Below are 18,285 nucleotides of genomic sequence, written 5' to 3'. Positions count from 1 at the left end.
TACTTTCCAACCGACTTTTTTTTTTTTTCACTATTGAGCTTTGAGAGTTCTTTATATATATCACAGATATTATTCCTTTTTCACACATGTGGTTTGCAAATATTTCCTCTCACTCTGTAGCGTATCTTTTCATCCTCTTAACAGGGTCTTTTGCAGGACAAAGGTTTTTAATTTGATGAAGTTCAATTTATCCATTTTTTTTTTCTTTTATGGATTGTGCTTTTGGCCTAAGAACCTTTGCCTAGTCCTAGATTCCACAGGTTTTCTCCTATGTTTTTAATCCTAGAAGTTTTATAAGTTTTACATTTTACATTTAGGTCTGTGATCCACTCTAAGTTAAATTTTCATATAAGGTATGAGACTTAGGTCAAGGTTTTGTTTTGTTTTGCCTGTGGATAACCATGTATTGAAAAGGCCATTCTCATCTACTGAACTGTTTTTGCAACTTTTCAACAATCAGTTGGGTATATTTTAGAGTTTTCTGTTGTGTTCCACCACTCTATGTGTCCATGTCAGGCCAATACCACAGTTTTGATTACTGTACCTATATAAACCCAAACCAGTTGCTACTGAGTCATTTCCAACTCCTAGCGACCCTACAGAACAGAGCAGAACTGCCTCATAGGATTTCCAACGACCAGATGTTGGATTCGAACTGCCAATCTTTTGGTTAGCAGCCAGCCTCTTAACCACTGTACCACCAGGGCTCCATAGCTAGAGATCTTGAAATCAGGTAGACTAGTTTCTCACACTTTATCCCTTTTCAAAATTGTTTTAGCTCTTCTAGTTCCTCTGCCTTTCTGCACTGATAGCACTGAGGAGTAAGCAATGCTGCTTGGGAATAAGTATGAAAACTCAACAGAGGGAATGTTTAAGCTGAGTTTTGAAGGATGAAGTTGAGTTAATGAGGCTAACTATGAGGTGAACAGTCAATACAGACAACGACAACAAAAAAAGTATACAAAAACGCACAGAAATATAAAATAACGAAATCTGCTTGGATAGCTTATGTAACAGTTGGCTAGCTAGAGTGGTGGGCACAGACCAGATGAAAGGAGGGGTTTATATGTCACGCTAAGGAACTTAACATACTCATTTATAGACATAGGAAACCACTAAAAGTTTTTAGAAGAGAAACCACATGATCGGATAGGAATTTTAGAAAGTCAATGCTAGCAGCAGCGTGGAGGAAGCTAGATTAGAAGAGCAAGAGACTAAAAGACTAAAGAGAAAGAGAGGTGCTGAGTGAGAGCAGACAAACAATTCTAGAAATAGTGAAGGCCTAACTAAACTACCCAGTAACCAATACCAAGGAACTGACAGAGCTTTGAGAAATATTTAAGAGGACTTGGTAACAGATAAAATGTGGGGAACAGTGATGAAGAAGAAACCTAAGAAGTAAACAAAGTTTCTGAAAACCGATTTAAAACAGTTGGACAAAACAAATTTCAGTCTTCTCCAGTTCATAGGGCTCAAAACCAGAGTATTCTTTCCAATCCTAGCTTTAGTTTCCATTCAAGGTCAGACCACAATGAAGCACGTGGTCACCTTCAGCATACCAATCTAGCCCCAAAGCCACAAACACCAAGCAGCACACCACAGGGTGAGGTAGCTACCCTAATTTTTCATAGCTCTCAACAAGTTTTGCGGTAGGGATGAGAACCACAGCTAAGTGCCAAAGGACTGTCAATTGGCTATATGGCTGGCCAGAGAGTTAAACAGAAAAGTAGGCACAATCTGGGTGAAAGAAGAAATGAAAATTCTCAGTGTTAGCAATGGGAGGGGTGGAACAAAAATATCAAGTACAATGATGGCAGGGAAGCGAAACCCTGGCTGACATAGCCTTTTGAAAGTTAAGGTACACTGTGATATAAATATTTTAAGAACTGTAAGTGCTGAGTACTGGTCAAAGAGTAAAATGTAACAATGAATTTAAGCATAATCCCTAATTATTTATTTACCAATTTTACAGAATAGCTACCGTGTGCCAAAAACTGTGGTAAATGTAAACATAATTTGTGTAGGCCTTTCAGCTTTCAGTAAATTTAAGCATAAATTACAGTTTATGCTTTCCTCAAGAGAGATGTTATAATATTTTTTAATAGCTTAGTACACATAATTATAATATGCTAAATGTTTCCATAATAAAAGGCAGTATGTACAGATGTCACAGAAGACACAAGGATTACAAGAGCTCAGAGAAAAGACCACATCCCACGGTGGTTCATTACGAGAAGCCTTCTTTGGAAGAGACACGTACAAGTTGGACCCTAAAAGTTAAGTAGCATTTTATGGGGCAGAGATGGGGGAAGTCGTTATCTGAGGCAAAAGTAAAGGCATGAGTCAAGCTACAGAGTCATGAAGGCAATGAAAATATTTGAAGATGAGTAAGTGCACTCACTAGCCCATTAAAAGTTTCTGTGGTCAAGTAAGTTTGGGCAATAAAGTATACCTAGTCTATACTGTAATGGCTAACAGCATGTGAAAAACCCTGTAGTAAATATTAACTTCATAAACAAAATTTATGAAAAGTTTCTCAAATTTATTTCAGTAGGAATTGACTCCTCCACTCCACATAGTATCTTTTAACAGCCTACGGTACTAAAATACCTTAAAATGCACTTTGGGAAATGTTGGCCTAGCACATGAGGCATTGAGGCTATGCTGGAATAGACTGAGAGAGAAGGCTAGGCAAAGAAATCACAGCCTAATCATGACAGAGCTTGAGAAGGAGCAAAGGAATGATGCAAACAAAGCTATTTGCTGAGTAAAATGGTACTTGTGTAAGGAATGGGCCAGCAAGAGGCAGTAAAGCAGGGATACCACCAAGAAAGTTTTGGAACTGTTCCAATAAAAAAACACTACAGGGAAAAAGAAAGAAACAATAGAGGATCTAAAGTCACAGTGAAATCAGAACTTACATGTTATGGGGCCATAAAGGATGATCAATAGATCTGGGTACATGGGGTACTAGAGAAAGGTAAACGTTAATCACTCTAAAGTTTGTGTTTCCTCTGTTTTTAATGAAAAGACTTCTTTGTCTAGAAACTGGAAAGTCAATAAAAGGAGAAATTTAGAAAAAAAAATGCAGAGGGTAAATAAACCCGAAACCAAACCGGTTGCCATAGAGTCAATTATGACTCATGGCGACCCTGCAGGACAGAGTAGAAGTGCTCTGCGGGGTTTCCAGGGAGTGCCTGACGGCCTCCAACTGCTGACCTTTTGGCTAGCAGCGGTAGCTCTTAACCACTACACCACCAGGGTTTCCAGAGGGTAAATAGGTGGGCATATCACATATGTGATGACACCAGGATCTCTGAATGGAACCATGTATCTAGCAGGCTGTTGGATCCACTGGATCCCCATCGAGAATATGTGCTGTATTCTTTTTTCCATATGGTTTCATATCGGGGAAGAGATCTTTTTCTCCTTTTTCTGAGTAATTAAAATGCAAAGATGGGGAAGAAAGTGGCTAAATTAAAATTATACAGAGCTATTTGCTAATTAATACTAATTAACTAGATACAAAACAATCACATTATTATTTCAAAGTCACTGGAAAATTCCAATAAAACATAAAGCACACATCTTTTTAATACACTAAATATTCCAATCAATTTAAAATATATCGAACTGATGAGAACATTGAGGACAATATTTATAAGGCCTTCACAGTAAAATAAAACGTACATATATAGACTTGAAGAAATTTACTCAATAGTTTAAATAACTCAAAGACAATGTAATACAGAAACCCAAATCTACAAACATGAGATAAGACAGGTTACAAAGGTCACTACCTGCCACAGAGATTGAGTGTGGTTTACTGATTACATAAACATGTGGGCAGGGTTCAATTTAAAACTCCTCAAGGTACCCAAAGTAAAACCAACATAATTCTTGCTACACTGATTTGATTTTAAACTGATTTCATAGGATAATTTTTCTTCCTTTAGATACTGTGATTCATCTACTGCACTAAAGATATAATCAAAATCTGAAAGGACCTACTATACACATCAGCGTTAATGATTTATATCAGTAACATTAAGCAAAATTATGAATAAGTATTCTCTCGTTTTGGTGATACAAACATAAAAACTCAAAAGCTGTATTCTAGGTAGAGATACGTTAAGCAAATTATTACACTCCACCTCTTTCCGGGAACCAAGTGAAGTGTCACGATAAAAGATGCATATATGACAAGACTCGTTTACAGAAAAAAAAAGGCAAAAGATCAAAGTCAGACAGAGGAAAGGGTGGAAAACCAAACCAAATCAAACACACTGCCATCGAGTCAATTCCAATTCACAACAACCCTACAGGACAGAGAAGAGCTGCCCCATAGGATTTCCATACGCTGGTGGATTTGAACTGCTGACCTTTTGATTAGCAGCTGCATTCTTAACCACTGTGCCTCGAAGGCTCCAATTAGACCCACCGGGTTACTGAAGCAGCATGAAATTTAGATCAGAGCATCACAGTGGTAAGAAAGGATTTATTCTCAAATCGTCAACACATACTAGACATGACAACAAAATAATGAAACTGATTTCTCAAAAAAATTAATTATACTTTTCATTTTATTTTATACTTTCTGCTCATTCACACTAGCTGCATGTTCAAATTACTAGGCCTTCTGTATACATTTTTCTTCAGAAGTAATAACAAAAAACCTACTAAAGAAAATAGCTGTCTACTCTGAAAATTTTCTAGACTTATAAAATCTTTTAAGCCATTCAAAACTTAAATGCTAGATTATGTTACAAAGGCAAAAAAATACAAATATAAGGCTTAGGCAACAAAAAGAAATAAAAGCAAAACAATAATCCAATGAAAAGACGCTGTGTCTTGGGGAATATCTAGCTCAACTGGCATAACATAGTTTATAAAGAAAATGTTCTACATTCTACTTTGGTGAGTAGTGTCTGGAGTCTTAAAAGCCTTGGAGCGGCCATCTAAGATACTCCATGGTCTCACCCCTTCGAGAGCAAGGGCGAATGAAGAAAACTAAAAACACAAGGGAAAGGATAGCCCAAAGGACTAATGGACCATAACTACCACAGCCTCCACCAGACTGAGTCCAGTACAATGAGATGGTGCACAGCTACCACCACTGACTGCTCTGATAGGGAACACAACAGAGGGTCCCAGACAGAGCTGGAGAAAAATGTAGAACAAAATTCTAACTCAAAAGAAGACCACACTTACTGGCCTAACAGACTGGAGAAACCCTGAGTGTATGGGCCCGTACATCCTTTTAGCTCAGTAATGAAGTCATTCCTCAGGTTCACCTTTCATCCAAAGATTAGACAGGCCCATAAAATAAAGCAAGACTAAACAGGCACACCAGCCCAGGGGCAAGGACCAGAAGGCAGGAGGGGACAGGACAGCTGGTAATAGGGAACCCAAGGTCGAGAAGGAGAGAATGTTGACAAGTCATGGGGTTGCTAACCAATGTCACAAAACAATATGTATACTAACTCTTCAATGAGAAACTAGTTTGCTCTGTAAACCTTCATCTAAAGTAAATAAATAAATTACAAATACAAAAAAAAAAAAAAGATGCTGTGGAAGACTGAGACTTTGAAAACTTGAACCTGTAAGGGCAAGAACTAAATTTATTTAATTTGGTCCCAGTCAGACTTGCAGATCAAATCTCTACATATATCAGCAATGCAAACAGACAATTTCCCCTCATGGGTTTGTCTTCCATTTTAAAGTTAATTGAAGAACATTTGTCTTTAAGAACCAAAATGAATTGCAGCTACAATATTTATGTACACATGTAGATATGCATATTAAAAGATATAAAGTTTGTTAGGGTAGTAGAATTATGAGTGTGTTTAAAAAAAAAAAAACCCTCTATCTTCCAGAGTTTCTTTAATTTTACATTACCTTGACAAAAATAAATAAGCCTGTGATGTCATGTCTTTTCTTCTATCTGTCCCTTTGTCTAGCATTTTCTCTAGTCTAACCTGCAGCCATTAAGAGGGAGGAATCTGAAATCACACTGCATGCGTTCTGTCTTGGATCCACCACTTACTGCTGCGGGACCTTGAACAACTTAAATTAAATCCTCTGTGCCTCAGTTTACCTGTGAAACGGGAAGGGTAAAAGTACCTACCACATGGGATTCATATGAGGATTGAGATAATTCACAAAAAAGCACTTAGGACTGGGCCTGAACCATAGAAGACACTCAATAAATATTAACAATTACTATATTATACTTTCCAGATGCCTGCTGACAAGTTTGACTACGAACTAAGCTGAGAAGTTCTACAAAGCAATAACAGTGGCCAAACAACCCCACAGGATACTGCTTTGATATCTGATCCCCACAGAGATGAAATCTGGCTTCCTGAGTGGTCTGAAAATTATCATCAACATGTCACAACAGGAAATGGAAAGTCTATCACCAACATGACTTGGAAAATGGCCAATTTACTGATATAAATCCATAACCTCAGCAAATCTGCTCTCCTGAACTATATATCCAAAGACAGGTTTAACAACTTTATTCCTGATAAGCTATGAATGATTGGAAACACAAACTAAAGCACAATTTCCAAGTTAAAAAACAAAAAACTATTATATCCATCGATATTGATCTCTTCAACAAAATAACCTGACTTGTTTTTCAAACAACGTATCATTCTTTGAAGAGTGTGTGAGTGTGTGTGTGAGTGTGTGTGAGTGTGTGTGTGTGTGTGTTGGGGGGGAGGAGGGGAGGGAATTCTATCTTCCCAGAACCAATCTGTGATAGATTCTGCCAACAGAGGCTGCACCTACTAGCCAGAGGTCATATAAGCATACTCAATTTGAGAAAATTATCTATAGGTCACACACGTGGTTTTCAGTGACATCATACAAGAAAACAATCATGAGCAGCACCTTTAAGATGAAAGTCAACAACACATACATAAGCATTTTAACAGCCTGATGTACTCTTGATCTACAGAGATACTATTTTATAATGACTCATGTAAAATTGACTGACATCAGTTAAATTATTTCCATACTAACTGCCTCTAGAAAATAATCTTCTAAAGTAAGAGATGAAAGAAAAAGCACTTCTGAAAAGATTTCAGCAATCATATTACACAATGACGCTGCAGTGACTGAACTGCGAGCCTCAAAAAAGTTTGTCTGCAGAACTAAACTTTTGAATTATACATATTAAAAAAAAAAGGGTGACTGTTGAAAGATTCAATTCTCATAAATAGGATTTTTTTCCAAAGAAAACACAAATCTCATTTTCTTCTATGCATAATGTTTCACATTTTTAAAATACCATACAAAGCATTAAAAAAATAAAGCCTACCATATGCAAAATTAATTTCTGAAATTCTGAGCTAACAGCCGAACAGCTTAAGATCACAACAAGTAAATATCATATAAACAAAAAAAGTTTTATAAACACACAAGTCTAAACTAATGCTAGAAAAACTGAAATATTAACTTTAAATGTGGGCAAATTTAACGAAAACCCACTGAGTTTGAAATTAATCTTTTCCTAGAACCTACTTCCATTCTATTCACACGTCCTTCGATGCTTCCTTAAGGAAATGGGTGAATTTTTTAAAAACTTCCTCATGTTATACATAATCAGGGTGGGTTTCACAACATGTAGGTAGATCTGCTATAAAGGAAACCAAGATGCGAGTTCTGGCCTCATACCTTAAAAAAACCTAGTGCAGTCCAGTCGATTCCGACTCACAGCGACCCTATAGGACAGAATAGAACTGCCCCCGTAGAGTTTCCAAGGAGCGCCTGGCGGATTCGAACTGCCGACCCTTTGGTTAGCAGCTGTAGCACTTGGCCACTACGCCACCAGGGTTTCCAAACTATCATAGTTTGACCTCATCCAAAAAACCTCATAGGTGACCCAAAATGCGTGAACGTGGCAGCTCACGAACCTTCGTTCATACAATGCAACTCACCTCGCAGCTCAGAGACATAGCAAAATCGGTGGCTGTTTTTTGCGCTGCCTTTGGATTCTGCATCTGTTTCAGACCTAAAACCTAGCGACCCTGGGAGCTTCACTTGATGTAAGCTTGACACACAACGAAAACTACCGCGATTGAAAAGGTACCTGGTGTTTTCTACTGAAGATGTTACGGAAATTTTGCCAGGTGGGACTTTTTTTGTCCTCCTTCAAACACGGGAGCAGCATTAAGTCCTTCTTGCTTTGGAGGGTCCTAATGTCAACTTGTTTCGACCCAAAATTAAAAATAAAAATCCTCGACCTCACTTCCCACTTGAAAGACTAACACTCAACCCTGATCCAACTCGGGAGTGAGGTAGGATGGCTTTCAACCCGCCACACCTCCCTTCCTCAATGCCAGCCCGAATCCGGGACGCGGGCGGACTAGGACTCTGAGTAAGGGGCTGTGGATTTCAAACCGCACCGGCCCTGACCCGCGGAAGGAGAAGAGAACACAGCAGGAGTCAGGTGCCCGACAGGTACGTCCCCAGCGTCGACGCATGACGTCAGCGCGTCGACGTGAACGGCCGTTCGGCGTCCGGCCGCCCTGACACCGCCCCCTCGCGCCTCGGCCGGAGTGGCGTCGGCGCCTATTGGGCGGTTTGGGAACGGTGGGCGGGCCGGTGCTGGGACGCCGGGCGGGGCACGGGGGCGAGCGGGCGTGAACCGAGGCGACGCGGTGGGTGGGCAGCGCTGACTTCGCCGAGGCTTGGCGACTGACTCGCGTCACGCGCGCGTTGCTCCTCGCCCTTCTGGTCTCCCAGCGAAAGGCTAAGAGGTAGCCGCCTTGGGAGTGGCGTCTTGGGAAGGCGTCAGGAGTGCGCCGGCCTCGGGGTGTTCGCGAGGCTCGGATTCCACGCTGGGGAGGGAAGACGGGGCGTCTGGGAGCGGCGCGTGAAACACCGCGTGCCTCGGCTTCGAAAGTGAACAGCGAAGGCAGCCGGCGACGAGCAAGAGTTTCTAAAACTTACATCGAGAGAAATGTGACTCTTCGATTTTAAACCAGCACCACATGGTCGCGGCCTGGGAACGCAGGTGTCACCGCGCCTCATTTGTGCTTAACGTACATGTAAAGGAAACTGATAACTTGAATTTAGCCGTCACGCGTTTTCAAAAACAAATCTTGGAAATTAAATATTTTGGAAAAAAATAATCTGAGGTTTTGATACGGTCTGAATTGAGTGTATTTCAGTTTAGCAGACATTTATGGACCTCCTAATGTGTGCTAGTCACCGATTTCACTGAATCTGGTCTCCTTAAAAGAGCTGTATTCCAATGCAGTAGTAAATGAATGCTCAAAAAAGAAACACGCCTTTTGAGAGAATAGAGTGGGAGGGAAAGTTTAGAGAGAAATTGATGTCACATCTGAATTTTGAAGTTGAAAAAAGTTTGGGGAGTGTAGGGATGATGGCAGACTGTCCCTGGCAATAATTCCAGTCCAGAGAGGAAAAAATGTAAAATTATATGTTGTCCTGGTATTACTTGAATATAATGTGCAAGATTTAGGGTGATAATGAGGTGAGATGTAGATGCAGAAATTAGCAGCTATACTAAAGAGTCTGTATCTTATCCCAGATAAAAAGATTATTCTCTAGGATAATGTATGTCATAGGGAGCCATTGAAAAGTTTTGTCGGTAAGTAGTTTTGTCCCCAACTCTTCTATTATGAAAATGTTCAAACATCCAGAAAATTGGAAAGGATAATACGTTTATACTCATACATGGGTTTTCATCTTAAGTTTATATTTTTTAAGTTTATATGGTAAATGCTCTAAAAATTTATTTTTTTAATTCTAAATTCAACTTACTCTTATAATAACTATACATATAAGACTGAAGGGTTTTAATCATGGATATGACATCAGAATCACATAGATTCAAAAATTCTGCAGTATATATTTTATCTATATTTGCATTTTTTTTTTTCCTGAAGCATTTGAAGATGGAATGAAGACATCGTGGCACTTATTCCTAGATACTTCAACATGCATCTCCTAAGAATTACAACCTTCTCCAACACAACTGGAAATCCTGGTGGTGGTGTGGTTAAGAGCTACAGCTGCTAACCAGAAAGTCAGCAGTTCAAATCCACCAGGCACTCCTTGAAAACTCTAGGGGGCAGTTCTGCTCTGTCCTATAGGCTCACTGTGAGCCAACACAATCACAATACCACTATCACAGCTAAAAAAATTACTAATAACTCCCTAACATCTATAACCAGTCCATATTTAAATTTCATGAATTATCCCCTCAGGATGCCTTTTGCAGCTTTTTTGTCTTAAACCAGTATCCAATCAAATTTCAAGCACTGCATTTGGTTATGATGTTTCTAATTTTTTTATAACATTGACTTTTTTAAGAGATCAGGCAAGTTGTAGAATGCCCCACTTTGAATGGTTTCTTTTTAAATTACAAGCATAAGACTTGGCTTAACCCAGGGCTTCAGAACTGGTTCATTTTGGTTTGACCCCATACTGAAAATTTGCATTTCTACCCCAGATTTACTGAATCAGAATCTACATTTTAACAAGATGCCCAGGTAATTAATCTGTTAAATTCAATTAAATGTTTTACATTGTGTTATATTTGAAATGGAAATAGGAGCCCTGGTGGCACAGTGGTTAAGCGCCCAGTTGCGACCATCAGTGGTTCAAACCCACCAGCCGCTCCGTGGGAGAAAGACGTGGCAGAATGCTTCTGTAAAGATTTACAGCATTGGAAACCCTATAGTGCAGTCCTACTCTGTCCTATAGGGTTGTTACGAGTCAAATCAACTTGGTGGCAACTGGTTTGGTTTTCTGGCTTGGGGTGGAAATGCAAATTCTCAGCAGGGGGTTGAACTAAAATGAACCATCTCAAAGCCTTCCTTAAAACATTTTGAAACAGCACAAACAGTACAAAATGAAAGTTGAAGTTGTTTTGCACGTTCTAGTGCCACTTTATACAAAAAAAAACTACTCTTAAAAACTAATTATGTCTTGGGTATCTTTCCAGGAACTTTCTATGCATATATAAAGATATTATACTCATGTAAAAAGATGGAGGAAACTATTCACCAGTATTTCTCATAAAGATATCTGCCTTGGCTTGACCAAACATTTTGCTACATGTTAGGGGTAAATAGCCTAAATGTGTATCAGCTGTTTCCTAGAATTCAAGGAGGCATGTGAAGCTGTTTTGCACGAAGAGTGGAATTGGTTTCCCTTTTGAGAGAGACAAGGGAGAGAAAGGGGACATAGACCCTGGGAGAAAGGTTGGTGCTAAAGTGTTGGAGAAGAGTTTGTTTTCATGTGTTTTGCAGTGGGGTGGGCAATGGAAATTTCTTTGCTTCCCTACCAAATTTTCATTAAACTCTACGTTGCGCACTAATGCTTTTTGACTATGTACGTTCTTTTGGGCCCTCCAGTAAGAGCGTAAGAGAGTAATGAGAACGAAGAGACAAACAAGAAAATGGGAGAAATAATTTAGGAACCATCTATCTGATAAAGGTGTAGTATCCAGAACATATAAAGAACTCCTACAATTTAACAACAAAAGACTACCCAATTAAAAAATAGGCAAGAACTTGAACAGACATTTCTCCAAAGAAGATATTCAAGTGACCAATAAGCACATGAAAAGATGCTCAGCATCATTAGTCATTAACCAAAACCCAAAACCAAACCTGTTGCCATCAAACTGATTCTGACTCGTAACCTATAGGACACAGGAGAACTGCCACATAGGGTTTCCAAGGAGCACTGGTGGATTTGAACTGCTGACCTTTTTGGTTAGCAACCAAGGTCTTAACCACTGCTCCATTAGTTGCTAGGGAAATAAGGGTCAAAATTCCAATAAGATACCATTTAACCTCCACTAGGATACTGATGATCAGGAAAATGGAAGTAAGTGTTGAAAAGGATTTAGAGAAATAGAACCCTTATCCACTGGATTGTAAAATAGTGCAGCCCCTGTGGAAAATAATTTGCCAGTTCCTCAAAAAGTTAAACATAGAGTTACCATATGATATGACTCAACAACTTCACTCCTAGGCATATAGCTGAAACAATTGAAAACAAGGACTAAAACAGATACTTGTACATCCTTGCTCACTGTAACACTATTCACAGTAGCCAAAAGGTAGAAACAACCTAAATGTTCATCAACAGATGACTGGATTAAGCAAAATGTGGTATATACACACAATGGAACATTATTCAGCCATAAAGTGAAATGAACTTCCAATACATGCTACAAATTGGATAAACCACAGAGACATTATACCAAGGAAAATAAGTCAGATACAAAGGACAAATATTTATGATCCCTCTTATATGAAATACCTAGAATTCATAAATGTGTAGAGTCCAAAGTTTATCTTGGGTTCCAAGGCTGAGTGGGAGAGGGAAGAGGGGATGATAATGCTTAAGGGGTTCTGAGTATATGTTAAGGGTGATAAATAAATTTGGAATACATAGTGGCAATAGTTGCATAACCTAGTAAACAAAATTAATGTCATGAATTGTACATATAAAAATGGTTGAAATGGAAATGTTACATATATTTCACCACAATAAAACTAAAATGAGTAATGAATATCTGATTTACATATTATGGATTGAATTGTGCCCTCCAAAACAATATGTTGAAGTCCTAACCCCCAGTACCTGTAAGCCTGACCTTGTTTGAAAATAGTCTTTGAAGTTACTATCACTAAAGTTAACATGAGGTCATACTGGAGTAGGGTGGATTCTAATCAATACGAGTGACGTCCTTATAAAAGAAGAGAATAGACACAGAGACACAGAGGGTAAAATGGTCATGTGAGGTCACAGAGATTTGGAGGAATGAATCTACAACCTAAGGATCACTGGCCATCAAGGAAAATCATACACAACATATCTTCGTATCTTTGAGGCACAGCGTGCTTAATTCATCTTTTGACCACAAGTTTTAGAATCCATTTTTTTAATGCCCTCAATATAACTATTCTCTTGACAGATCATATAAATTTCCTATTTGAAGTCCACTCTGGAAAGGGCAAAATTTTGAGAGTTCCTTGAAAGCATCTCTATATTCTCAGCATTTGACATAGTGACTGTATAGTATACTGTGGGTGGACAATAAAAGTTAATTTTTTAATTCAGTTAAGGAGCCCTGCAGTGGTTAAGAGCTCAGCTGCTAACCAAAAAGGCGATGATTCAAACCCACCAGCTGCTCCGCGGAAGAAAGATGTGGCAGTTTGCTTCCATAAGATTAAAAAAACCCAATCCAAGATTACAGACTTGGAAACCCTATGGGCAGTTCTACTTTATCCTATAGGGTCACTATGGGTCAGAATCAACTTGATGGCAATGGGTTTGGTTTGGATATACGGGGTATTTGGAGGCAGAGAAAAATAAATTATATGAATAGGGTCAGATTCTTCTACTTTAAATCAATTTTTTTGGGGGGGGTGGGGGCTTAGTACTGAGCTGAAGCCATAATAACAAAACCTCTCACAATCAACATTCAAATTAACTTTACTTCCTCTTCCACAAACCAACCAACCAACCAACTTCTAAAAAAAAAAAAAAGCTCTCAAGGAAAGGGAAAAAAGAATAAAAAGGCAAAGGTAATTAACCTATAGTGATAAGAGTACACCTGTTTCAACTATGTCTAGGAGAGCTTGTTGACTAGTCTTGCTGGTACCCCAGCCAACTTAAACAGACAAAGAAAGGGTGGACACTGCCAGTGAGTGCATGTGCTGTAAGCCTTTCCCATCTGCCAGCAATTCCACCACTCTAGGAGTGGCAGGTTGTGTAATGTCATTTTTAGAACCAGCAAAACAAGTCAAACAGACCACTGGGAATCAGACCTTGGTTTCTCCTAGATTCTTGCTCCCAGTACCAGTGAAGCTGCTCTAAGCCTTCCTTGAAGTAAAACACCCAGAGGTGGGATTATTTCCCACAACAAAAAATACATTTAAAACAGTTCCAAAGAAAAAAACAGAGAAACAAGGCTGTACAGATATGCTTTACGTTTTTGTGAGCTGTTTCAGAAAAAGAACTTTGATTTTATCCCTGTGTCTCAGACACATTGAAAAGAAAATGTGAAAGAGATTAAAATATGTTCTAATAGGGAAATAGTGGCATAGGTCTAGACTAGGATTTCTCCTGATTCCACCACTATCAGCAATGTAGCTGAAGATGACATTTTCTTGTCCTTTGCCTTTTCCATAAAAAAAAAAATGAAATTATCTTGAATAGATTATGTTTTTGAAGACTTTGAAATGGCAAACAATCTCCCAGTTTACAGTTTCATGCAATTCTCTCCTACCAAACTCTTATCTGTCAGTGGAACTTAATACACTAAGGTATTTCAACCAATCAAATCCTCAATTCAGTGTCGTGCTAGTACTCCTTTCTCAGGCTTTGCACAGCTAAGGGCTCAATGCTCTATTTCACTCTTCTAGAAATAGATGATAACCACCCTCTTCAGAGAGCTGACTCTTTTATGAGCCCTTGCAGGTAACCCAATCCAGAAATTTAAGAACTGGCTAGGTATGTTTTATCTTTGCATATTGAGCTGGGCCTACCAGGTTAAGATACAGAAATGTATCAGGCTGCTACAATGTTATTTAAGTGCAAGTTACATACAGCTAATGGTTAGTTGAAGCTATGTAAGACTAGATAGAGCAGATTTCCAGAAGTGTGGCTTAAAACTACAAACTCTTAGAACTAAAATTCTCTTATAATCTAGCAAAATGGAGCCCTAAATACAAGGAGACCGACTTGTCAGTTTTCCCCCCTGGATTTAAATATTACATGTCTGCAAGATATCTGGATTATAGAGAAATTCTAAGAGAACGCTTTTCCTCACATTTAAGGTTTTAGGCACTTCTTTCCTCAAATCACAAAGGATTGCTTATATGTCAAGACAGTTTGATCAAATACATACACCTATATGAACACTGGTCTTAGAATAAAACGATCATTTACATAATAACTTCACAAAGGGAAAATATTCAGTAACTGTACTATCAACTGTTTGATTTGTTTTACTGTGCTTCTGTTACCGCAAATTGTGGGTTCGAGCCGCCTGCAGCAAAGCCAATACTGAGACAGGAGGAGGTAAGCAGTAAGAAGGCTTTATTGAATACCAGTATTCAAGAGACAGAGGGGGTTAAATTTCTCCCAAATTCTGTCTGCCCTAAAGGGTTGATGGGAGGGTTTTATACAGGAAATATCACGGTTACCTAATATTTTGAGTATGTAGTCCACAGATGGTCTTATACATCACAAAACAACTACAAAAACTCTTTATTAAACTAAAGATAAACATGTCAGGCACCTTGGACTCTAATCAGTATATTTATAACAGGCTGAAAAACTCTCATAAGAATCTCTCAGCTAGTGGGGCTGTTTTGCCAAGTCCACTGTGGCTGAGATAGGGAGCAAGAAAGAAAGCCTTCTTGTCGGTTTGCAGGCTGAAGGCCATTTCTCAAGAGAACAAAGAAAGGAGAAGAGACACCAAGGCCACAGGAGCTGAGATAGCTCCACGCCCCTTTGGAAGAGACTGGTGCAGCTGGTGCAATTAAAAAAATGTTCAGGGATTACTTAGAGCATCATTATGGCGTTAGTCATGTCAAGCTGTCAATCGCCTATTGCGAATAGGGGAAAATATGTTGTAAGGTATTAGGGTGTTTGTTATGTTTACGAGTGGAACAGGCTGCTCAGCTATATTTTGAACAGAGCCTGCACCATTTTCCAAGGACTAGAGATTAATGACAGTTTATACAGCTATATTAAAACAAATGAGAAAATATATTCTGCCTAATATTAAAATACTAAAGAAAAAGCACTACTTCACTTTAAGTGAAAGTTTACAAATCAAGTCAGTCTCTCATACAAAAATTTATATACATTTTGATATATACTCATAGTTGCTCTCCCCCTAATGAGACAGCACACTCCTTCCCTCAACTGTCTATCCTCATGTCCATTTGGCCAGCCTCTGACCCCCTCTGCCCTCTCATCTCCCTTCCAGACAGGAGCTGCCCACAGTCTTGTGTGTACTTGATCCAAGAAGCTCACTACTCATCAGTATCCTTTTCTATCTTATAGTTCAGTCCAATCCCTGTCTGAAGAGCTGTCTTTGGGAATGGTTCCTGTCTTGGGCTAACAGAAGGTCTGGAGACCATGACCTCCAGGATCCCTCTAGTCTCCGTCAAATGAGTCTGGTCTTTTTACGAGAATTTGAGGTCTGCAGCCCACTGCTCTCCTGCTCCCTCAGAGGTTATTTGTTGTGTTCCTTGTCAGGGCAGTCATTGCTTGCAGCCCCGTACCATCTAGTTCTTCTGGTCTCAGGCTGATGTAGTCTCTGGTTTATGTGGCCCTTTCTGTCACTTGGGCTCATAATTACCTTGTGTCTTTGATGTTCTTCATTCTCCATTATTCCAGGTGGGATGAGACCAATTGATGCATCTTAGATGGCTGCTTGCTAGCGTTTAAGACCCCAGACACCACTCTCCAAAGTGGGATGCAGAATGTTTTCTTAACTGATTTTATTATGTCAATCGATCTAGATGTCCCCTGAAACCATGGCCCCCAAACCCCTGCCCCTACTATGCTGGCCTTCGAAGCATTCGATTTATTCAGGAAACTTCTTTGCTTTTGGTTTAGTCCAGTTGTGCTAACCTCTCTTATACTGTGTGTTGTCTTTCCTTTCACCTAAAGTAATTCTTGTCGACTATCTACTTAGCGAATACCCCCTTCCTCCCTCCCTCCCCACTCTTGTAACCATCAAAGAATATTTTCTTCTCTATTTAAACTGTTTATTGAGTTCTTATAATAGTGGTCTCATATTGTATTTGCCCTTTTGACTAATTTCACTCAGCATAATGCTTCCAGATTCCTCCACGTTATGAAATGTTTCACGGATTCATCATTGTTCTTTATTGATTGGAAGTATTCCATTCTGTGACCATACCATAATTTATTTAGCCATTTATCCGTTGATAGGCACCTTGGTTACTTCCATCTTTTTGCTGTTGTAAACAGTGCGGCAATGAACATGGGTGTGCATATATTTGTTCATATAAAGGCTCTTATTTCTCTAGGATATATTCCAAGGAGTGGGATTGCTGGATCCTATGGTACTTCTTTTTCTAGCTTTTGAAGGAAGTGCCAAATCGATTTCCAAAGTGGTTGTACCATTTGACATTCCCACCAGCAGTGTATAAGTGTTCCAATCTCTCCACAGCCTCTCCAACATTTATTATTTTGTGTTTTTTGGATTGATGCCAGCCTTGTTGGAGTGAGATGAAATCTCATTGTAGTTTTGATCTGCATTTCTCTAATGGCTAATGATAGTGAGCATATCCTCATGTATCTGTTAGCTACCTGAATGCCTTCTTTAGTGAAGTGCCTGTTCATATCCTTTGCCCATTTTTTAATTGGGTTATTTGTCTTTTTGTTGTTGAATTTTTTCAGCATCATACAGATTTTAGAGATCAGATGCTGATCAGAAATGTCTTAGCTAAAAACTTTTTCCCAGTCTGTAGGTAATCTTTTTACTCTTTTGGTGAAGTCTTTGGATGAGCAAAGGTGTTTGGTTTTTAGGAGCTCCCAGTTATCTAGTTTCTCTTCTGGTGTTTGTGCATTGTTAGTAATGTTCTGTATACTGTTTATGCCATGTATTAGGACTCCTAGTGTTGTCCCTATTTTTTCTTCCATGATCTTCATCGTTTTAGATTTTATATTTAGGTCTTTGATCCATTTTCAGTTGGTTTTTGTGCATGGTGTGAGGTATGGGTCTTGTTTCATTTTTTTGCAGATGGATATCCAGTTATGCCAGCACCATTTGTTGAAAAGACTGTCTTTTCCCCATTTAACAGACTTTGGGTGTTTGTCAAATAACAGCTGCTCATATGTGGATGGATTTATGTCTGGATTCTCAATTCTCTTCCATTGGTCTATGTATCTCTTGTTGTACCAGTACCAGGCTGTTTTGGCTACTGTGGTGGCATAATAGGTTCTAAAATCAGTTAGTGTGAGGCCTCCCACTTTGTTCTTCCTTTTCAGTAATGCATTACTTATCTGGGGCCTCTTTCCCTTCCCTATGAAGTTGGTAATTTGTTTCTCCATCTCATTAAAAAATGTTGTTTTGGAATTTGGATTGGAATTGCATTGTATCTGTAGATCGCTTTTGGTAGAATAGACATTTTTGCAATGTTAAGTCTTTCTATCCATGAGCGAGGTATGTTTTTCCACTTATGTAGGTCTTTTTTGGATTCTTGCACTAGTGTCTTGTAGTTTTCTTTGTATAGGTCTTTT

At 39.0% G+C, this 18,285-nt stretch overlaps 1 protein-coding gene across 5 annotated transcripts in view; it reads right to left on the bottom strand.

Moving 5' to 3' along the window:
- Positions 1 to 8,487, bottom strand: part of CLCN3 (chloride voltage-gated channel 3) — a 106,557-nt gene extending 98,070 nt beyond the window's left edge. For 3 of the 5 annotated variants that reach the window (XM_049864827.1, XM_049864830.1, XM_049864831.1), the window contains exon 1: positions 7,947 to 8,487. The gene's annotated coding sequence lies outside the window, so the exon portion shown is untranslated. The remainder of the gene's footprint in view (positions 1 to 7,946) is intronic. The other 2 variants (XM_049864828.1, XM_049864832.1) reach the window with 1 other exon arrangement.
- Positions 8,488 to 18,285: the final 9,798 nt, after the last annotated feature.

This window comes from Elephas maximus, chromosome 21 (genome assembly GCF_024166365.1).
Source record: "Elephas maximus indicus isolate mEleMax1 chromosome 21, mEleMax1 primary haplotype, whole genome shotgun sequence".
Classification (NCBI taxonomy): domain Eukaryota; kingdom Metazoa; phylum Chordata; class Mammalia; order Proboscidea; family Elephantidae; genus Elephas; species Elephas maximus.
Note: the sequence above shows the minus strand (reverse complement) of the source record. Positions and strands in the feature narration are given on the sequence as shown.